General features: G+C 46.0%; 1 long non-coding RNA gene across 1 annotated transcript in view; it reads right to left on the bottom strand.

Annotated features, from left to right (window-relative positions):
• Window positions 1–1,028: 1,028 nt before the first annotated feature.
• LOC309638491 overlaps window positions 1,029–24,276 on the bottom strand; it is a 90,906-nt gene continuing 67,658 nt past the window's right edge. The window contains exon 3 of the long non-coding RNA XR_014251162.1: window positions 1,029–8,893. This is a non-coding gene — a long non-coding RNA (uncharacterized lncRNA). The remainder of the gene's footprint in view (window positions 8,894–24,276) is intronic.

The following is a 24,276-nucleotide window of genomic DNA, read 5'->3' as shown; positions in this document are numbered from 1 at the left end:
ATTTACATTCCCACCAACAGTGCAAGAGGGTTACTGACAAGGGATTAATCTCCAAATATACAAATAGCCATGAAGCTCAATATCAAAAAAACAAACAAGCCAATCAAAAAATGGGCAGAAGACCTAAATAGACATTTCTCCAAAGAAGATATACAGATGGTCAAGAGGCACATGAAAAGATGCTCAACCTCACTAATTAGTAGAGAAACGGAGATCAAACTACAATGAGGTATCACCTCACACCAGTCAGAATGGCCATCATCAAAAAATCTACAAACAATAAATGCTGGAGAGAGTGTGGAGAAAAGAGAACCCTGCCCTTTCTTCTTGCCTCTCTCCTCCCTTCTTTCTTTTATTCTTTAACATAGTCTCCCCTTTATTAGAGTTTTTCATCTTTTACTAAGAATATCTTATTTTCCTTAAAAAATTTTCTTAATATAGAGAAGTACAATGAAAATAAATTACCCATAGTTCCAGGCCTCGGAATTAACTACTATTAACATGTAGCATATCTGCTTCCAGTCTTTTTTCTACAGTGGGATATTAGGAGAGAACCCTTTCTGTCTTGTTTAGCAAAGAGCCCAGTAGTATTTAATGCCTGTTGATTGGGGATCACTGTGGACAATGGGCAGAAAGAGTTGCATTTTAGTATCTCAGAATATTTAGAAAAAATTTATTGGATCATCTCTGCGGGACATGCAAACTAGGTAGCTGAGGATGTTTCGCAACCTTTTAGCCCCTCACTGGAGGGTATAAAAGGGTTAGAAAATTGAGAAGCTGCATTGAAAATTGAAGAAGCTGAGAGGTGGAAATCGGGAGACGAATCCTTTGGAGACAGCTGTGTGCGTGCGGGGTTGCTTCCCCTTAACCCCAAGGCACACGAGTGAGGTTTCAAGCTCACCCTTCAAGGAGATGCACAGACTTCCTGGAGACTCTGGGGCCATGTAGGCCTGGGCTCTACATGACCGCGGTGGGCTGCTGCCCGGTAGGCATGGGGAAGGGTGACTGCTCGGGCACAGCCCGCACTTCCAAATGTTTCCTTCGGACCAGATGCAGGCCACACAGGAAGAGTCCCAGTCTGCGGGATGTCGGGGAGACTCCGCATGGGGTGAACCTCACCAGGGGCTAAGGGGAAAGTGTGGAGCAGCCAGTGGGGAGACCTTGGTCTGCACAAAGGAACTGGGGAGGAGAGATCTCCAGTGATGGAGGAAAAGTCAGACGAACCGGACTCCCCCTCCCCAAAATGCCTGGCCTTAAGCATCAGCTATGGCCACAGAACACCAACGTCAGGTTACACTAGTGTTGATCCAAAAGGACCGTTCCTGCCTTGTAACTCTCCCAGGCCTGGAGGAGTCAGAAATCCAGTGACTGGGGCCAGGAAGATATGAGAAAGACAGGGAAATAAAGAAAGATCCTTGTGTGTCTTCCCCCCATTAGAGGTCTCAACCTGAGGCAGCCTGAGTTGGGGAGAGGCGAAGCTTTCACTTGAAGTGGAATTTTGACTTTTATATGAAACTGTACATTATTTATCAAATTGACACAATTTCTGAGACTGTAACTAACAAGAGGGCATTTCGTGGTCTCAGACAGACCAGAAATTTTATGGGACCATCTCTAGACTTTTTCCAAGAGGTGGGAAAGAACTGGTCCCAAAACGTGGATTCGAATGGGCAAATGAGGAAAAATATAGAGTTGTATGTTGCCATCTAATTGAGCTGCAAGTCTTTATGAATATACTGACTTGTAGATATAGTACATGTCTACCCGTTTTAAAAATTACAGAAATTATATGCGAATTTGCCACTCCCAAACAAAATTAAACATTGTTCTTAAAGCCAAAGCCCCCTTTTATTTTCTCCTCCTTCTTCACCGCCCCCCCAACCCGTGCTGTGAGAGGATACCTTATATTCCTATAAAGCATTTAACTATGTAAAGTTTTCTTCTTTCTTTTCTCCTATCTCCTGTCATTTGATCCGTATGGCAATTCCTTGCAGTTACTAGGAGCAGAGTGGAGTGTGAACCCCATTTTACTGAGGGGAAGGCTGAGGCTCGTGGATGTTACAGATGTGTCCATGTGCTTACGTCTGCTTGGTGGCGTCAAGGGCTCTTGCCTCAGGCTGCATTACAATTGTAAGGATGGATTTGTTAAGCAGCCCATTCCCCAAGGACATCAAGGTTTGTCTTCTCCTCTTTCCTCCCTTCCTCCCTGTAACTCACCCTTTGGAAAGGAATCTTTGTTTGCATCCTTTGTATGCTGACCCTCACTGCTGCCCCTGCATGCCTTCCCTGTTAATGGAAGGCCTGGCATCCCTACATGTTAGTCATGCCCAATTCATTTTAGTGGATTGGGTCGGCCAAGCCAGCGTTTACTCAGGCCCAATGCCATTGGGCAGAGTCTTCTAGAGCATCAACAGCAACGGCCAATCAGGAGGCTTACTTAGTTCAAGTTCATTGCCTTTTGGCATTGGTGCCCGAAGCCTTTGGGATAGGTCCATGACATTCCTTTATAAGGTTCAATGACCATCTCTTGGGTAGCTTGGGAGTCCCACAGATTCACATGAGGCCCCGTGATGTCATTTCACTTGGCACTTAAGGCTGGAAGCCACCCCTGGGCTTCTCTCAGGATTTGGAATCATCACTTTGTAGCTCAGAGTGGGAAATACCTCATTAAACAGCCAACCCCACATGGTTCTTTACAAGAGGGAGGCTGTAAAATGCACGCTGGGAGGATCCAGAGGAAATTTGTTCAGATTGTTACCTTCCTTTCTTGCCTTTTAAAATTCAAGTTAAAATTCTAATCAATTGAGGAAATGTAGCATCTACAGTTAGGATCATCATTAAAACATCATGTAAACCAATGTATCACCTGGGACTCTCTGGGGGAAAATGAAAACAGGGGTCACCCTAGCTCTAGTGTCCCACTCAGGCCACCCTTTGGCTGAATTCATTCACCTCATCCATATGCCCAATTTATTTTTTAAAACTCTAAATTTGAATTTCCCCTTCACTGAATAACCATGTTATTTAACTGATGGATTTGTGAATGGAGTGTCATAGGGCTGGCAGAACACTGTCGTCATTACGAGCAAAGCTTTGGAATCAGACCCGAGTCTGAATTTCGGATTAACTACTTTCTGTAAGTGAGACCTTCGCCGCGATTATTAATGACTGGCTGCTGACGGGCCTCAGTGCTTTACCTGTACAGTGGTTCTCAGGGTGAGTGCTGGAGCAGGAGCTTCGACATCACTGAGGGATCTGTAGAAATGCCCTTTTTTTAGCACCCTACCCCCAGCTCAACTGAATCAAAAACCCCGGAGCTGTGGCCAGCATGTTGGAATAACCCCTCTAGGTGAGTCTAATTCCGCCGAAGTTTGAGACCCCCCTGCTCTGCATAGTAGAGTGATGGTCTTGCCTTAATTGGGTTGAAGTTTATGACTTAACGAGGGGACAAGCTGTGCTGTTCAGCGCTCTGCCCTGACACCTCTGCCCCAGTGCACATAAGGTGGTAGAGACGTGTGTCAGTGGGTGAGCACATGAAAGGGAAGGGTGGTTTATCCATATCTTTGTGTCGTTACTGTGTTGACATCTGTACAAGTGGCTGGGAGATAGCCTCCCTGGTCGTGCGGGAGCTCTGATGGGGAAAGGCAGGCAGTGCGACGATGCCCAGTGAGCGTGGAAGGTGCTTGGTGAGGTGGAGCCCCTGAGGGACACGGGCAGGCACTGCGGCAAACCTTCACATCCACATGCAGGTCTCAAAATAACCCTGACGTCGTCTGAATCAGGCTGAAGGCTTCCGGCCCCTCACATGCTGCTCATCTTGCCGACATCTGGGGGAAGTATCTTGCTTTCTTTGTTCTCCGTCTCTCTGAACTTGGTTTGGTGGTGGTATTGGCAGGGTCTTCTCTTTAGGAGAAGGGTAGGGAGAGAATTCTCCAGTCGGCCCGACACTCCAAGTGTGTCAAACCTTTCCTCCTCTGCGTGCAGGACCACTCCGGCCCTGCGCACATAGTTTCCGCATGACCGCAGCCCTCTCTGTCAGCAGGGCGACCCCTCCAGCCATCCCGAGCAGAGGTCTTTCGACTCCTTTGCAAAGGCCTGTCTCCGGGAGGGCAGGGGAGCCTGGAAATGTCTGCTGAGAGTAACGGCGCTCTGTCTTGAAGGAGCTGGAACCGGGGCCTCCCAGGTGGCCGCAGAATCCACAGTCTCCCAGGTAAACTGTGAGAGCGCAGAGGTATGAACGCATCAGGAGATGCTGACAAGGCGGAATGTCAGCCTTCCAGAGCCTCTGCGAGCCCAGCCCAGGTTGTGCCTAGAGGCAGCTTCCTGGCCGGCCTGCGGTAAACACCAGATCTCTGCTCCGTGCAGATCAAAAACCAGTCGTGAGGAGCCGAGCCTTTCCACTGGGGTCATCTCCTACCTCATCCAAACACTTCACATTCCGAAAAAGAAAATGCACACTCTCTGGAAACCTTCCCCTGACTCCACCAAGATCCAAAAAGCAGAGTGAGAAAAGAAAGAGGGCTGTCTGGACCCTGACATTTGAACAGATTTCCCTTTAGAAGCGCTGAACCCCCGAGTGAGGCAGCAGATACAAACACACAGGCACACGGTACCTTCCGATGATAAAATCCGGGGTTCTTGCTTGTTTCTCCCTGTATTGTTCTTAAGCTTTGGTCACACAGGGCTCTCTGATGGGTCTTCCAGATGTATTGGGATTCCACTTTAATTGTTTCTCATGTATTAATGTTGCTAATTTTGTTGTGGGAGGAATGAACAATGATGGTTACCCTTAAAAGAGAACTCACAAAGCAGGTATTGGTTCATTTATGTCTCCACTCAAGCAGTGTCCATTTCACAGTGGAGATTCAGGGGAGAGAGGTATGTACATTTTAAAAAAACTGAATCCAAATAACGTGAGCCCCACACATTTTACATGAGGGTACTCAGTGCCAGCCGCCTGTTCTACGGGGGGAGCAAGGCGGTGGTGACGGCAATGGTGGTGGAGAAATACGCTCCAAATGCAGTTCATTAACAGAGTTACTGCTAGTCCAAAAGGAATAAGTGTCCCTGAACTGCATTCAAGGACCTTTTGATTCCCTAGATCTCCTTCTCTCTCGCTAACCGGTGCTCCTGACACCCTGGATGGGGCATGATAGTGTTCATTTTTCTACTAGAAAGAAATAGGACAAAGGTTTAACTACAAGTGGGACAATGTGACCAAGAGCAGATGAATGCATATTTGATTAACACAGCACCTTCCCCACAGTGACCTTGACCAATGAAGAACACACCAGGCCCTGCAGGCTAGGGGAAGGGCATCGAAGTGTTCAGGATTTTATCATCACAACTTAGACGTTACTGCTCATCCCTGGGCTGGTATTAAACGCTCACCTCTAAGCCGAGTGTTCCAAGGGATTCCGACTTAAATGCACTGTGGTCACTCTTCCTTGTTGGTCTCCCTTGGAGAGAGACATTCACAGTTAACTCCCATAAGGTCTGGACTCTGAGGAAGTAGGAGCAGTGCAACACGAAGCGCAGGGGGATGGTAGGACTTGGACTACAGGATAGGAGGAAAAGGCCCTGGAGGCAGAGGTCACAGCTCAAGTACAGGTTTGGAGGTGGGAGGAGGTGCTTGGACCGAAGGACGTTAGGAGGCAGGCAGGGAGGCCAATGTGGCAGGTTGGGAAGTTGACATTTTATTGACTTTGCAATGGGGAGCCTTAGAAGGTTCCTGAGCCTGCAAATGATAAGATCAGATCTGTGTTTTGGGAAAGAAAACCAGCGTCAAATGTGGAAGGTGAACTGACACAAAGAGAGGCAGGCAGCAGGCGGGCCGTTTAGAGTGCCTGTATTACTCTGGGCAAAATTATCTTGACAGCACTCGAGGCGGCAAGGGATTGCACAAGCTGATGCGGGGTCACGGTGGGGCAGGAGGTTTTGGTTGAGGCGAGGAATAAGTTGCTGATGTCCGGGCCATGGTCTAGAACCTCTATTTGTCCATCTCAAGCCATGATTTGTGAGGAACAGTTCCTGACGGCCTTTGGAGCCCTAGCAGGCCTTCCCTGTAACCTCCCCTTGAAGGTCGTGGGCAGCTGAGACATCTGAGGGATGAAGCGATATTGTACAATAGGATTTCTCACCTGGGCCCAACCCAAGGTCTGGTACCTTCTGTGGGAGGGTGGCACTGAAAACTTTGGAGATCTAGCTTCTAATTACATCAAGGAGGAGATTTCTGAGCTGTTCTGATTCGTACTTGGAGTCGTGGGCCCCGCCCAAAGGGGAGCAGGCTGCTGTGACAGCTAAGTTCTGACCAAGGCGGGTTTTGATGAGTAATTAGAGAAGCTCCTCATTCATTACATTACTGAATACTTCTTACCTTGCTTGCCGTTTGCTAAACATAAATTCCTTTCATCCACCCTCTAACATTTTATCACCAATTCACTGAGATGAAACAGGCTTATCGGAGTTTCTGAAACTCCTTTTATTTTGTTTTACTTCCGAATTTTGCTTAAAATAAATCCATTGGTATTCTATTAGTATTTGCCATTCAGTTTGTCTCTCTTTGTAGTGTGAGCTATTCTTTTCTTCTCTCTCTCTGTCTCTCTGACAGCTGTTAGGATCTTCTCTTTGTCTTAGTGTGAGTCCTTTATGGTTCACTGATTTGGATACCCTGTGGATCCTTTCAGCTAGAACCTCACGTCATTCAATTCTGTTCACATCACTTATTTGCCTTCATCAGATACCTTGTTCTCATGGTCCTGCAGGTTTATGACTTTGGATCTTTGACTGCCATTTTGAAAGGGTTTGGTTGGGAAGGAGGGCATGGAAATAAATGAGCGTGTGCTTAGGTCCTCGTGTTTAACAAGAGCTATTTTAAGTACTTAAGTATTTTGAGCTACTTTAAGTATTTTTATAAAACTCCATCAGAAGTTGATGCTCAACATTGCTAATTATTAGCGAAATGCAAATCAAAACTACAACGAGTTATCACCTCACATCAGTCAGAATGGCCATCATCAAAAAGTCTACAAACAATAAATGCTGGAGAGGGTGTGGGGAAAAGGGAACCCCCCTACACTGTTGGTGGGAATGTAAATTGATACAGCCACTATGGAGAACAGTATGGAGGTTCCTTAAAAAACTAAAAATAGAGTTGCCATATGGTCCAGCAATCCTATTCCTGGGCATATATCCAGAGAAAACCATAATTGAAAAAGATACATGCACCCCAATGTTCATTGCAGCACTATTTACAATAGCCAAGACATGGAAGCAACCTAAATTTTGCTGGCCAGAGGAAAGGATAAAGAAGATGTGGTATATATATACACACACACACACACACACACACACACACACACACACACACACACACACACACACAATGGAATATTACTCAGCCATAAAAAAGAATGAAATAATGCCATTTGCAGCAACGTGGATGGACCTAGACGTTATCATACTAAGTGAAGTCAGATAGAAAAAGATAAATATCATATGACATTGCTTATATGTGGAATCTTAAAAAAATGATACAAATGAACTTATTTACAAAACAGAAACAGACTCATAGAAATCGAAAACAAACTTACAGTTACCAAAAAGGAAATGTGGGGGGGGGGGAGGGATAAATTAGGAGTTTGGGGTTAACATATACACACTACTATGTATAAAATAGATAATCAACCAGGACCTACTGTATAGCACAGGGAACTCTACTCAATATTCTGTAATAACTTGCATGGGAAAAGAATCTGAAAAAGAATGGAAAAAAAAAAAGAAAACAAGTTGTTGGCTATCCAACCTAATACCAAATAGGCTATTGGGAATACTAGGCTAATTAGAATCATCCAGTGTCTAGAATAATGCCTGGAACCTAGTGTGCTCAATTAATACTTGGAGAATACATATTATAGAAATTTGATGCTGTTCTTTAACTGCTCTAATAATGTGTGTGTGTGTGTGTGTGAGAGAGAGAGAGAGAGAGAGAGAGGGAGTGACTGGGGTAGTGAGTATCACGAGAAAGTGTGGACTTACAATTCAAGGACACCTACTTTCCAATCTTAACCCTACCATAAGCCAAGCAAGTTCTATGACCTCCCTGAGGCTCACCTTTCTCCTCCATAAGGTTAGAATAATAACACTACATGCAGAATTACTGTGAAGGTTAGACATCATGATAATGACAATTTTAATCCTAATTAACAGCTAATAGTTCTCACACCTTGGCATGAACTTCACATGCATTCTCTTAATTATTCCACACAACAGCCCTATGAAGTGGGTGATGTTCACGTCTCATCTTACAGATGAGGAAAGGAGACTTAGAGGGGTGAGGTTACGCACCCAAAGTGACCCAGTACAAAGTGGGGAAAGCAGGCAAGATTCACATCCAAGTCTACGGTATTTACAACAGAGCCATATAAATGATGGCTATTATCATTGTGTAAAATTGAGAAACAATGTCCTTATTGATTAACAATATATGGTGTTTTTTCGGTTTACAGAATCTATCAAAACAAGGTAGCAGTAGAGAAGGATTAACAAAAAGGATCCATTGGTGGTAAAAAGTGAAGGGGCTCCTTAAAGAGGTTATGCATACATGTAATGTCTTTTAGCATTAACATTCTGATATTCAAAGTTCCTTCCACTCCCTAGCAGTTTTCAAACTGTGTAGAAACCCAACTCAAACTGGTTTAGGACAAAAAGGAGGATTTACTGGCTCATACACCTGAAGTACAGGAATTTCTAGCTTCAAGCCTTCAGGAATAGCTGGATCCAAGTGCTCAAAAGATATCTTTAGGACTCAGACTTTCTCTCACCTCTGTTTTGCTCCCGTTGATTCCATTTTCAGACAAGATGGCTGCTGGCGGCTTCAGGCTTACATCAGCTCCTGTGGAAACAAGGCCTCTTTTCAATAATTCTCACAAAAATTTTGGAGTTGAATCTCTCACTGCCTCTGATGATCCCATGCCTAGAGCCTTGGTTGGAAGTCTGTCTACATGAAATCACGTAAAATTGAAAGAGAAAGCAAGATGGTTTCCCCAAGAACAATCAAACTGCTGAATCAAGGAGATGGGGAAAGGGATTCTGAGCAGTTGAAACAGAAAGGTGCTCCCATATGGGGTGCTGAGGCATCCCTTGGAGGGCTCTGAGAGGTGGGGATCGGGGCTGGGGACGTTGAAGCAGGATGGAGAGGACTCAGTGGGACCCAGAGCCCCAAGTTAAGGACCATTGGCGCATACAACTTCCGGTGGGGAGTGGGGGGCACTATTCGTGCTGTAGGGGCTGTGTGAACAGCCCACTTGCCCAAGCCCCATTTCAACTAGAGCAAATCCATCCTGATCACATCCATTGCCTAGACTTGTTGTCGGTCAGTCTCTGGGCTGTGCTTTCTGTAACTGGTGCAGGAAGCCCAGTTGCTCTTCTCCATCTCCTCGGGGTAGTCAAGAAAGGCATAGTGAATGTCTGATGAGTGAATAAGTAAGTGTGTGAGTGAGTGAGTGAGTGAATGTACTGGGTACAGGGCGGTTGCGGACGCTACAGAGATGAATCCGAGGTTTTCTGTTCCACATTTTCACCGCTCATGGTGCCTCTTGGTTCTGGCAACCACCATATGTGTGACCATCTGTTTAATGGCAGTTTGTATGGCTGGACCCACCCCCCGCAACGAGGACAGAGATTGTATCAGGGTTTTCACTGTTACAACCATATAATGTTCAATCAACACTTGTTGATTTTGGCTCACTCTACAAAGTTGACGATGCTTTTTAAAATTACACAAATAATACACAAGTGTGTATCAGTTGGAGAAATATTCTAACATTACAGAAAAGGCTAAGCATCCTCTGACCAATCCCTAATCGCAAATATTTCCCTTCTGGCCAAGTGACGACGGCAACCACAATGGCATACATCCTTTTAGCTTTTTGTTTGTTTGTAAGTGAGGTTTACTTACACATAGATTTATGGAAATACATGGTATTGTTTTGAGACTTGTACCCAGTTCCACCCAGTTTCCTGCAGCAGTTACATCTTATATAAAAATACTACAATATCAAAAGCAGGAAATGACATTGGTACAAAGCAGGTATATAGCTCTATGCCATTTTATCACATGTAGATTTGTGTGTCCACAACCACCAAGATACGGAATTATTTCTTCAGTAAATTATTCTAATTATTCCATCAACTACTCCTTTATAGTCATACCTCCTCTCCCCCCTATACTGTTCCCTAACCCCTGCCAACCACTAATCTTTTCTCCATATCTATAATTCTGTCATTTTGAGACCGAATTATTAAATGGAATTATAAATTATATAAATGGAATCATATAGTATTTGACCCTCTGAGATTGTGTTTTTTCACTCAACACAGTGCCTTTGAAATTGAAGCTTTTTTTTTTTTTTTTTTAACATAAATGACACCGTGTTGCACATATGCTTTTTAACTGGACGATGCGTCCCAGACGTTTCCCTTTCAGGATATTCCAATATAACTAATCCTTTCTAACTGTCATATGATATTCCATAGAGCAGTTCCATCATACTTTCATAATTCCCCTATTGATTGTTGCCTATGAGTTCTTCCCCCTCCCTTTGAGAGGCTGCTTACAGGGCAACAGCTTTCCCAGGCTCCTTAGCACAGAGGCCCGCATCCATGAGTTGTACTTAGTCAGAGCCAGGAAAGCAGATACTGGGGAGAGGGTGCCCCAAAAAGAGTCCACAGGGGAGTGTCAAATCTTTAAGCAAGGCACATGAACAAGTTCTTATGGTTCTTGAGTCTCCTGCTTAACTCCCTTGCTAGGAGGTAACTTGTCTTCCCATCACCTAGAAACATGAATGAAGCTGGTGTGGGGGGAGGAGAAAATGAATGTTTTTCCAGTTTCCCACTTTTGTTAGTGGGTAAATCCCATGGCAGTGATTTCTAACCCCAGTGCTCCAGAAAGATTCCCTAAACACACACACACACACACACACACACACACACACACACACACACACACACAAAGAGACATAGGAACAGGTGACAGAATGCCCATCAGCCTTCCTTTGGCTCCTCTGCAAGTAATAAGACCATCTCTCATGATGAGTGGGTGGAAAGGCATCCCACAGGCACATGATGAAGTGCTGATTCTGAGGGGCCTTGGGTGTAACAGGGTGTCAGTGAGACTCTGAGAATCCTCCTGTGAGCCCCACTGAGCCAACATGAGTTACAAGCTCTCATCTCAGCTCCGTCCTGATGGAACCCGATCATGGTTTCCAAGCCAGAAAACTTTGGCAAGCCCCAATCCCCAAGCCCCAAACTCTGGTACCCGGGCAAGCCTGATTTGTGAAGACTCAAATTCCTTCTCTGCCTCCCCCCGCCTTCTCTTGCCATGCTTTGAGCCTTTTGTACAAAATCGTGGGCCTGTTATTCCTGTCTGGGAGGCTCTGAACTTTATTTAAAGTTTTTTTATTCTTTGGGAGAAAAAAAATGGGGCTCACGTGAATAGACTGAACCAGGGATCTGAACTGAAAGCAGAGGCCATGTAAACAAAACTCTTTCATGTGGTGGCTCCAAATGAGTTTACTTTAACAAAAACAGGACAAGTAAATAAGTGAGGTTTACAAATATAAACTGCAAAGTTGCTGAAGTGTGAGATAAGTTGTCTAAGGCCCTTCTGTTTAAATTCTATGGCCTGGCATTTCTCCTTTTGAGTTTCTATCAGAGGGAATCTGGGGTGGAGAGAATGTTCTGTACAAGAGAAAGGAATTTCCCATAGAGGGGCCAACCAGTGATCTGATGAAGGGACCTCCTGCAGGGGCCTGCCAGGGTTGGGCTCTCCTCTGTCCCAGCGCATGGAGAGACAGCTGGCTGGTGACAGCACCTGAATGCCCCCACCCCACAGAAGGGACTCTTCAAAATATCGTGTTCTGCCAACGTGACCGCGGAGAGCAATGTCGTGGTGGAGGTGGGTAGCGGTGCCAAGAAAAATTCCATCAGATGTCATTGTTACTGGAGGGAAATTTCTTTCTTTCATCTACCAAGAAGCATAGGGTATGCCCAGCAGGTGGAATTCATTATGAACACTAGCGTCCTTGCCAGCGGGATTGGTGACCTGGCATTCAACCACTCTCCCAGGGAAAAAAATCTAAACATGGCATGAGATTTCATCTGGGCTGTTCTGAGACAGTCAGTTGGATCCAGAGTTGGGGGTAGGGGTCAAACCAGTACAAGGACTATGGGAAGAACGCAAAGAACAGAGGTGGGGGGCTGAGAAGATGACCCGTGTGCCGTGGTGTGCTAGTAAATGTTTAACAACCGGCTCTTGGGGTTGGGGGTGGAGAGCCCTGATTTGTGACGTTTCTGGATTTCCATGGCGTAAATACATCCAGCAAGAGCAATTTCAAGTTATCAGTGGGAAGTCACTTGGCTCACAAAATTCTTGAAAATTTAACAATCAACTCTCCCTAGCTGGTATGAGCTGGCTCCGGCATAGCAGCACGTGCATGGTGCAGGAAGTGGATCTCAAAAGACTGGGGTGGAGGGCACAGGGGCAGACTAATGTCTGAACCATTTTCCCAATGATTTAGAGTGCTCTATGTTTCTTTTTTTTTTTTTTTTTTTTTGGTATAATACTTAGAATGTTTGTTCAATGTCTGTCTGCCCTTTTAGAATCAATGGCTTGACTGCGTCTCTCTGGGTTATTGATGTATTCTACGCTTAGCACATAAGAGGGGCTCAAAACATTTTTTGATTGGTCCAAAGGTCTGATGAATGCTATAATTAATAGTAAGAGTACCTACTATGCGCAAGGCACTGGACTAAGTCCTTGACAGGAAGTATCTATCCATCTTCACAGTGGGCTTCTCAAATTATGATAGGTACATCACATGGAGAGTTGATTACATATAAGGTTACCTAGGCTGTACCCCAGATCTTCGTTTAAACAGGCTTCCCAGCTGGATTTTATAGAAACTCAAATTTTAGAACCACTTCCTGGTGGGGCAGATCTTATTATTCCTATTTTATAGATGAGGCAACAGAGGCTGGTAAGTTTCAGTAACTTCCCCAAGGTTGTACATTAGATAACTGGTCTAAGGCACCAAGCTAGGTCTATCGGATGTCAAAACTGACCAGTAGGCAAGATGGGCTCCTCCCATATAGCAAAACTGAATACCTTGATGAATGAATGAATGAATGAATGAGTGAGTGAATGAGAGATCTCACCCCTGGATGCTCACTGTGGGATTCAAAAGGCAAGAGTCAATGCAGAGGAAGCCAACAGGGGTCAATTATACTAATTCTGGGGTGAGGTGATGAAGCTTAGAGTAAAGATGGTGAATATAGAAAGTAAGACATTGTGGTAATGAGTCAATGCTTAGCTATGTATCAAGTTCTGTGTGAGTTTTGCATCATTGCTTCATTTAACCTGTATAACAACTCAACAGGAGAAATGCTGTCACCCATGTTTTACAGTGTGTGGTTCAGAAAGAATAACTCATTGAGTTCACCATTAGGCAGCAGAACAGATGAAGCTGGAACTCTAGTTTTCCTGAGTCTGTGCTCCTTGGCTTCTGATAAATCGGGATTCAAATGTATGCACTGTGACTAAAGGGGAAGGTCAAAGCCACCCTGAGGGAGGTTGGCGGCACGTCGTAGGGAGTGGACTTCCTGCCAGTCCTAGTGAGGGGAACTTCAGCGACCACTGGGAGACACAGTGGAGGATACCAGGTGCCATGAGGACTGGAAAACGTGAGCCTGTGTCTGTCTGGTTCCTGGAAAATGTCACTGAAGCTGGGGCATCCCCAGCACTTGTGTGGACAGATGTTAACTACTAGTGGAATGATTTTCTTCTGGCTCTTCAGGAACCTAGGTCCTGCATTTTGTCTTATTTCATGGCCATGGACAGGTCAAAGGAAGCTTGGAGCATCTCTTCCTGGAACTGAGGCAGTTTCCTTGGAGATAAAAGTCATCAGTCATGGTTAAAACTTCAAAATAAAAAGAAAGTGCCTTCTGAAGAATGTTCTCTGTGTCAGTTTTTCCTCCTCCTTCTTCTTCATCTTCCGCACTCATAGTTTTGCACAGAGCTAATGACAAAGGGATGCAAATAAAAGTCTCGTTGGCTAGAAGAGGCACATATTTGCGTGGTGGGGAGGATTGAGTTGGAGAGTCTGCCTTCTGCTGGGAAGACAGCCCTTCTGGGAATCATTCGTCTCAAGTCCAAGGGTTTGGAACCAACACGACACAGTATAATTAATAAGCAGATTGGTGTCTGCATATAGGCTTTCTTTAAAGAATGTCTGGGATTCTTTGGGTGGGAAGAAGACAGGACAGCAGGCTGAGGGTGAAGAAGAAGGGGCATCAACCTAATGATTTTGCCAAGGCCGTGCTTTTTATTAACCTGCTCTGGTCATGTTCTTTCCTAAAGCATAGGAGTGGGGGGGAAATGGGCAGGTTTCCTATATCACCACTGGGATTATAAACTGGTATAGTCTCTCTGGAGGGCACACTGGTAAAATGTCACAATCTTTGATGAGTGCCTACTGTTGACTATCATAAACCACTAGGGTTTTGGGGTCATTTGTTACTGCAGCATAATTTAGCCCCATCCTGACTGAAATAGTAGATAATGATTGACATTTAGGCAAAAGGTATTTGTATCCTACAATAGGACCCTATGTGGCTCTAAAATTAGGAGATAGTTGCACATATATTGATGTGTAAGGTTCTCCAAAATATATTTTCAAGTAGAAAATCCATGCATGACATGGTCTCCCTTTGGTAAATCTAGACAAGTGGACTGTAGGTGCCTCCTGCATCTAAACATGGACACACGACTACCCTCCCCTCCCTTGGCATCTTGTCTCAGTGCTGTTCCCAGGGCCGCGATTCTCATGTGGACTGCTTCATGATTTTAGTTTCTCAGCGGCTCTCATCTGCACAACACCATAAACACTCAGGAAGACAAAGCCTCTAAATGTCCGATCTTCACTCTTTACCTCACGACATACATCACGTGTGGAGCTCCCAGCACCATCAGCATCTCATCAGGCACTGAGAGGTGTGGAAAGTGCTTTATGTGTTTGGGAAGACAGCTCCCCAACTCCCTGTGTGGCTTCTTTTATTCTGCCACTCACCACGGCACGTGGTTGCCCAGGATTTGTGAAAAGACGTATTGCATGTTTTATCCCTTCACACAACTCTTTCTACCTCACGTTGTCCCTGAATACCACTCCTGCCGCTTAGAAAGTGAAACCTTAACTCAATCTTTGGCATCCTTACCCCTTCCCAATGGTACTGACTGCTGATGTCACTGGCGTGTGGTTTTACAGTGACTTTCCCAGCTCTCTTGGCATCTTGTAGGCAAAAAGTTTGATGGCTCATATCAGCATTTGCTTGTGCAGCTAAGCATCTATTTATTAATAAACGTGGGTCTTCTTGGCCTTAGAAAGACTTAAAATAATACTAATTTAATACTAAAACTGCTGCTACTAAGAGTAGTAATCGTTGAGCTATTTCTGTTGAGTGTTGACGGTGCTGGGCCCCATGCTAAGCACTTCATGTCATAATCAAATTCAGCCCTCACTGTATGTGTCTCTTTGAAGGAACATGACGACAACCTGCACTTTGCAGATGAGGATGCTGAATGTTAGGAGGTGAAGTAAATGAGCCAAGGTCACTTAGTTTGGAAGGGGTAACGCTGAGATTGCGATCCAGATATCTTGGACTCCAGATTTCGAGCTATAATTTCTCACTCTTGGTCCATGGCTTGTTAATGATGAGGCACATGCTTTGGGGCAGCCCTCACCCCTCACCCCCCACCATGAGCTCCCACTGGATCTGGGGCAGTAGAGGCAACGGGAGAGAAGGAGTTAAGAAATCAGTCATCAAGGCATCCAACTTCAGCATGGCTCCCCCTTGGAACCTCCCAAAGTGAGATGGAACAGAGCCTGCCTGGCTGCCCATGAGCTGTCTCTCCAATCAATCAATTGATCAAACACATCTTCTGCCTATGCCTACCAGGTATTCTGCATTATTATGCAAGGTGGTTTCCAAATGGATCACACCGGACCCATTCTTCCCCTCCAGCATAAGTTGTTTCCTTTTCCCACAGTGCTATCAAAAATGAAACGGGGAAAAAACGCCAGTAACCTAACAGCCCTGCACACAATTGGTCTGTTTCTCTTTGGCCTGAAGTTTCTATCTCTCAAGAGCCAATGTGGAAAGAGCAGAGGAGATCATGATTTTAGATAATTCCACCTTCTTTCTAGCTTTGCAAACTTCAGTACAAGGCCACTTCTGCAGCCCAATTGGAGCAGTCTAGTCTCCATCCTACCAGTGAAGTTGGAAAAGTAGTTTCCTTCTCTTAGAACCAGGCCCAGACACCTGGGCCGTCAGGGCCCTTTATAACCGGGCCTGTGTACAGCTCTCACCGTTGGCACCATCTCGTAACTATTCTCTCTGTTGGACTTCTTTCAGTTCCATCAACATACTGTAATCTCCCCAACCTCTGAGCCTCTGGCTGTATCATTTCCCCACCTGGAGCAGTTTCTTCCCATGTCAAAACTGCACCCCGCACCTCACTCCTTTATTGGGTAATAGGAAGTCATCCTTTAGGACTGAGATATAGCGCACTTCCTACAGGAACTCTGGACTGGCTACAACCTTCTCAAATACCCTTGCCTGGAGCAAATGCACTCCCATCCCATCTTCCCAATTCCTCTGTACTTTTTACTAAAATTATAGGGCTTACCACACTGTTTGACTATTTGACCCTTTTCTGATGCTCCTTGACCTTTTTATTCTTACAAATGTATCTATAAAAATTTGTTTGTGAAAAGAGCCTCTACTTGCGAGGAAGTCTTTCCTATAACACCACTGAGGAGTTAACTGTCTGGCCTTTCCTATAAGGCCCCTCGATTGAGGGCAAACTGCAGTGGTTTCTATCATATGTGCGAACTGAATAGAGAAATATGTTAAAATGAAGCACATAACTTGGGTTCCTGGGACGTAGCTTGCTTTTTTTGTTTGTTTCCCACCCCCTGAATTGTACGTGTACTTCAGAAAAGCGTTCTCACTTGTCTGAAAAAACAAAACAAAACAGAGAGTGATAGAGATGACAGATTCCATGTCTCTCTTATTCACTGTGTATACGTAGCGCCTTCAGTGACCAACAGTGACAGCATATGTAGAAGGGCTGAGTTCAGCTGTACGGGGAGCTCAGCCATCTTCAGCGTCATAGGCAGATATTTCAATTCTGTGGTCTTATCTATGATCATTTTTCTGCAGGGAATATTTCTGCCCCTACCAGCCACAGCAAAAACTCCTAAGCTGGTTATCACTAGGCTTGTATTCTCCAGTGCTGAGTTCTCCTCCCCATTCCTGCTGATGGAAACTCGCGCTTTTCTCCCGAGTCTTCTCTCCACTCCTATACCAACTCTGCCCAACTCTCCAACAGCCTCCCTCGTGGCCGCATTTCCTGCTGTCATTTGAATGCATCGCTTTTGGCAAAAGCAATGCTCCTTCTGGCCGTCCTCAGATTCCCATCACTCCGAAGCTCGCCTTGCATATGTTACAGACACACCGAGTCATCAAACACATCCCTGTCCCCTGCCCCAGTCTCTCACAAGTCCAGGCCACTGATGAACCGATGGACCATCCCAGAACCCTCCCGCACGGTCTTGCCGCCGTCCCTGTTCCATCGGGAAGGATGACACAAAGAAGGCATTGTGCCAATCTTTGTCTGAGTAGGTCCCTCCCACCCTATTGCTGCTGTTGCCATAAGGACCGGCTAAGAGATGTTTATGTTAATTCAAATGCTTGTTGAGGGTGGGGTGTAAAACCAAACAACACACACTGTGGAAGAGTTGCAGGTGTGCTGTGGGAAGAGGATTAACTCTGCTGTGTACAGCCTTGCTCCTGTGGCGACCACATGTGCTGCTCTCCTTGGACATGCCTGGATTTGGTTTGATTTGTTGTGCTGGGTTTGTCAGAGTGTGAGCCTCTTCTGGAAAGGTCAGCGTGGTCAGCGTCCAACCCTCTGTCTGTCTTTGGCCTCTGTTTCTCTCTCTGCCTCTCTCCCCCTCTCTCTCTCTGTCTGTCTCCCCTTCCTGACCACCGCCCTTCCCCACTCCGTCTCTCTCTGTCTCTCTCTCTCACACACACACACACACACACACACGCACACGCACACGCACACGCACACACACTTATTTTTAAGGACAGTTTCAGCCTCTTAGGGGAGACATAAAGCACCCTGTACAACGAGGAAGTTGCATCTAAAAGGAGCCTGCTGGGCCCTCCGTGCTGCACTAGAGAATTAATTGAGTCCAAGTGGACAAATACTTGAGCTAAATTATGGGCGGAAGTGTCTTGGCAGAGTCATCTGAGGCGTGCACAAGATTCTCCTCGCTTGGCACATGACAGCTGGAGTGTGGCATCGGGAGCTGGGGACACTTCTGGGCAAATCTGCTCACTCCTGACACAGGCTGTTCCACTAAATGTCCACACTGAGGCTTCTCCCTGCCAGGTGACCCTGCACCTGCTCACCCCAACAATGAGCATCCGATCTCATTTATGAGCCTGTGCTCCTCGTGCCTGCTTGTCCTGGGTGTAGCTGTCTGGGCCGTGCGCTCTGCACCTGGAGGGCTTGGTGCGTGTGTGAGCGTGCCTGGGTGTGCTCGTGTCCACGCGCTAGTGTGTAACTGAAGTGCTCTGGACTGAAGAGCTCCGCACCGTGGCAGGTCTCACCCTAGCCAGGTGTAAAAATCTGTCCTTGGCCAAACTCTCTCTCCCTTAAACTGGGATGTGCCCTTCAAACTTGGTGAGACTGAGAAAGAGCCCCAGGGTCCCCAGGGCAGGGGTGTGGATCTGCAGGTCTTGCTTCCTCCACCTCCAGAAAGGGATCTGCCCTGCCACCTTCAGGCTCCAGCCTCTTGTGGGGCTACAGCGGCCTTCGAAGAGTCAGTCCCCTTGTCCCAAAGTGTCCACGTGCCGAAGCCTAACAGCCTTAGCCTCTGGGGGCTGGGTGATGGGGGACCTCCTCCCACAATGGCCCACTATTCCCTCCAAAGCCCCCAGGAAGGCAAGCACAGGCAGAGCAAAGGCAGCCCCTCCGTAGGAAGATGAAAGCCCCTCACTCGTCACCCCGACGGCACCTCCTGCCTTCACACTAAAGTCACACCAGGATGCTCAGTTCTTTGATGAAGCCAGTGGCACAAAAGACATTGTACAGGGCGCACAGAGGCACACCGAGGACCGAGACCCCTCTAACATGAGAGCCTGGGAATAGGAAAACACTGGAAACTGGGAAGGCCCTTTCGGTAGCTTACTTTCTCAGAATAAGTCCTCAGGACCACGGTAAACATTTGGGTGTCTCTTCCTGAGAAAGAAAGCTGTGTTGCTTCATCCACAGAGTGATGGATTTAGCCCTCAGCCTTGCAGGGGATGCAAGAGGAGCAGGGCTAACCTTCAGAGTCGGCCTCCTTGGGGCCCCTGCCCCATCTCCATCTCTCTGTCTCCTGTTCCCTGAGGCTAAACTCTGCTGAGTTCAGGACCTTAGTTCTGAGAAGTCTGTGTCTTCTGCTTTCATCTGAACACACTTCCTTTCCTCCCTCCCTCCTGAGTCCAGTGTGCAAAGCCAGGTCTCTGGGGAAGGTGGGAGGGGACAGCCTTTGTATACCTTAGTCCCATCCAGATAAACACCATTAGCATCGTTTTGTAAATGGGGTCCTTTCAGCATCTCCAAAGGCAGGTATCATGCCTCATCTCTGCTGGAAGTGCTGATTTTTTTTTTTTACATGATACTGCTGAGGTACGTTCCCCCATGCCCACTTTCTGGAGAGTTGTTTTTTTGTTTTTTTTGTTTTTAATCATAATGGATGTTGAATTTTATCAAAGGCTTTTTTCAAAATATACAAACAGCTCATACAGCTCAATATCAAAAAAACAAACAACCCAATCAAAAAATGGGAAGAAGATCTAAAAAGACATTTCTCCAAAGAAGACATGCAGATGGCCAACAGGCACAGGAAAAGTTGCTCAACATCACTAATTATTAGAGAAATGTAAATCAAAACTACCATGAGGCATCACCTCACACCAATCAGAATAGCCAACATCAAAAACTCTACAAATACTAAACGCTGGAGAGGGTGTGGAGAAAAGGGAAGCCTCCTACACTGTTGGTGGGAATGTAAATTGGTGCAGCCACTATGGAAAACAGTATGGAGATTCCTCAAAAAACTAAAAATAGAACTACCACATGAGGGCTTCCCTGGTGGCACAGTGGTTAAGAATCCATCTACCAATGCAGGGGACACGGGTTCAAGCCCTGGTCTGGGAAGATCCCACATGCCGCGGAGCAACTAAGCCTGTGCGCCACAACTACTGAGACTGCGAGCCACAACTACTGAAGCCCGTGCGTCTAGAGCCCGTGCTCCGCAACAAGAGAAGCCACTGCAATGAGAAGCCCGCGCACCACAATGAAGAGTAGCCCCTGCTCCCTGCAACTAGAGAAAGCCTGTGCACAGCAACGAAGACCCATCGCAGCCAAAAAATAAAATACATAAATAAACTTATAAAAAATAAAAAAGAACTACCACATGATCCTGCAATCCCACTCTTGGGCATATATCTGGAGAAAAACATAATTTGAAGAGATGCACGCACCCCAATGTTCACAGCAGCACTACTTACAATAGCCAAGACATGGAAACAACCTAAATGTCCACTGACAGATGAATGCATAAATTGGTGCATATATACAATGGAATACTACTCAGCCATAAAAAAGAATGAAACAATGCCATTTGCAGCAACATGGATAGACCTAGAGATTATACTAAGTGAAATAAGCCAGACAGAGAAAGACAAATATCATGGGATATCACTTATATTTGGAATCTAAAAAAAGGATACAAATGAACTTATTTACAAAACAGAAATAGATTCACAGACATAGAAAACAAACTTATCAGGACTTCCCTGGTGGTCCAGTGGCTGGGACTCCACGCTCCCAATTCAGGGGGTCAGGGTTCAATCCCTGGTCAGGGAACTAGATCCCACATGCCGCAACTAAGAGTTCGCATGCCGTAACTAAAGATCCCACATGCCACAACTAAAGGTCCCGCATGCTGCGACTGAAAGATCCTGCACGTGGCAATGAAGATCCTGTGTGCCGCAACTAAGACCCAGAGTAGGTAGGCAGGTAGATAGATAGATAGATAGATAGATAGATAGATAGATAGATAGATCGATCGATCAAATCTATGGTTACCAAAGCAGAGGAGGGGGAGGGATAAATTAGGAGTTTGGGATTAACATATACATACTACTATATATAAAATAGATAACCAAAAAGGACCTACTGTATAGCACAGGGTACTACACTCAATATCTTGTATAACCTATAATAGAGAATATAGAAAACGAATATATATATTTATATATATGTATAACTGAGTCACTTTGCTGTACACCTGAAACTAACACATTATAAATCAACTATATTTCAATAAAAAATTTCAAAAATAAATAAAATACTCCACCAAAAGGAAGGAAAGATAATGATACTGCTGGACTCAATCTCTTGAATTCTTAGCAGTCACTAAACTTCCTCTATTCCAACCAATCCAAAATAACCCAGTGTGCATTTACAAATCAGCCAAGGAGTGCTTGGAATGCAGATCTCCAGGCTCAACACAAAGATTTTGATTCTGCATGTCTGGCAGGGTCTGGGAATCTCGAATCCCTTAGGTCCTGCAGGGATTCCTGTGTAAGTGGTCACCAGATCCCACTGGGTGGGTCATGAAAACCATGACATCATGAAAATCATAATGTCTCTCTTCAAGGACTGCCATGAGCATTGAATGATGTAATGTGTACTAAACCCTTAGCATGGTAACTAGTACCTAGTAAATGCTAAAGGCATGTCAGAGGCTGCGTCAGTAACATTACTATATCGATAAGCAGATCTTTTCATTACTTCCTCTCAGACCTAGATCACCATAATTTGAAAACCCACTCCCTCTTGTTCATAGCACTCCTTTATTTTCTTCTGCTTCTGTAGGTTCCCTTACTGTCACCTCCTTCTTAAAATAGCCTTGCTACCTGTTATTTTTGATTGGGTTCCCTGTACATCTCTCTGCTCCAGCTCTAAAAGGTTGATCACAGCTGTACCTTCATTGAGCCCTTTCTAGAACAGCGGTTGGCTCTCCGATGAAATTTTCATTAGGGGCACAAGCTTGTGTAATATACACAGAACTATGAGCCAAACAACCTCTCAGCCTCCCTCACCTGAGGCCAGGACTATGCCCTTGACTCAAACCAAAGATTGATTTTCACATTTCCCAGGCATCTACTGCTATGCTCCAATCCCCATTGCCCGAAGTGTGTGACTGTGTCCACAGCTACGTAAATTAGGATGCAAATGGGAATAGCTTAAGAGACTTGATGACATCTCCAAATTCCAAAGCTGAGTATATGACAGCACCTCCTGCCTCAATCTGTTGGCTTCTAGGGGGAGTCATTGGCTTCTCCATCTAAGGAAGGTGCCTGACAGCTGCTGTGGGTGGTGCCACTGTCCAGGCCTGCAGCTGGTTGGGAAGGATGCTCTCTCACCCCCCTCAGCTTCCCCACGTGGGTGCCCTGTTGATGGGGGCATTCACGCCCACACACTCCCCCTCATTTAGTTTCTCTATCCTTCGTTACTAGCACCTGCACTCTTTCTTTCACTGAAACGCCAACATCAGTCCCAGGGTTCAGCCTTTCCGGTAGAATGTTATTTGCCCATTCAGACCGACCCACTTTAGGGAAAGGGGTTTTTCTCAGAGCTCAGACTGACTCTCTAGGACTCTGTATTGAATTTGGAGACCAAAGAGTCCAAAAAGCAGGGCTGATTCTCCTTGCTTTGCTCTCCGCGGTTACAAGTAAACCTCCACGTTCCATCCTCCTACCTCTGCCTTTCACATTCCATTTCGTTATTGTCTTCATAGCCTGTTACTATCTGAACTGATCATGCTCTTTTATTTGTATACTTGTTTAGTGCCTCTCTCTCCTCACGAAGCTCTGAGCTCCAAGACAAGTTTGACCTTGTCTTTTTTTGCTGCTGTTTTACTGCACAGAACTGGACAGGACACATGACAGGCACTTATCTGTTCATTAACTTATTAATTTTGAATAAGTAAATGGATAAAGCAAGACAGCAGGATTAGACATCTATGAATTCCCTGGCAGATGCCATGTTTAATATCTTCACTAATATCCTAATATCCCTTTCCTACAGGGATTTTATGCAAACAACATCCCAGAATGAGCTGTGAGGATGCCAGAGTCTTCCCAGGTAGATATACCAACTTCCCCCTAACAGAAAGAAGAGTGCTCGGGGCAGAGCGGGTGTGATTGGAGGAACACCAAGAAATATATCTGATCTCCAGAACAACTTCCCAGACTTTCTGGAAAGGGGAAATCCTTTCAATTCAGACTGAGAGAAAACCTTATCAGGAAGAAACTTTACAGACTCCAATTTCCACTGGGGTACAGGAGACGGAGAGCAGGTTTGACAGTGGGAGATCCTGGAGAGCGAGATTTTCAGAGCTCATGAACGGAAGAGGAGAGGGCAGCTTGCTACAAGGCAGAGGCTGGAAAAGTGCCCCCAGTGTGGGGAGGTCTCCCCGGACTTCACATGCAGCCTGTGTGACAGAACCGTCCCTTGCATGAGCTTGCTGACTGAAGCCTGAATTTACATTCCAGGCAAGCAAGAGGCCCAGAATCAGACCCTGGCTTGGATCCAGAAGCCAGTTTGGGCACAGGCTGTGACTGTGGGAAATGGGGCAAAGGGGAATCTTGGACGTTGGCTTGGAGAACCCGAGGGATGGTGCTGGGATACGTTCCAGGGGTGGGTGCAGCCTAGGAACTACCTCGACACAGAAGGGTCAACCGTGGAGGCGTGGGCTCCATTCTAAGAGATGGCGCCCAGGGGTGGGGGGAGCAGGGAGGAGGCTTCCCCAAGGCCTGGGACGCAGGGGTCAGTTTATGGGGCGCCTGCGGCTTCGCTTGTGGGTGCAGAGGGAACCATTAAAAGCACTGAGCTGATTTGGACAAATAAAGATTCCTTTCTGAGGCTCCTTGTGTGTTCTTCGCCCCCAGCAAGACCACCTCCCCTGGGTGAGCCTCCCCCTTGCCCCACGGCGACCAGTGCAGAGCTCTGAGCACAGAAAGCGCTTGGTGTTGAGCTGGGCACCCCACAGGCTCCATGCTCCTTCTCCCCAGATTCGTCCTCGGCCCCAG

Source organism: Balaenoptera physalus (assembly GCF_965194825.1).
Source record: "Balaenoptera physalus genome assembly, chromosome: 11".
Classification (NCBI taxonomy): domain Eukaryota; kingdom Metazoa; phylum Chordata; class Mammalia; order Artiodactyla; family Balaenopteridae; genus Balaenoptera; species Balaenoptera physalus.
This window is presented reverse-complemented; position numbering and strand designations above follow the sequence as displayed.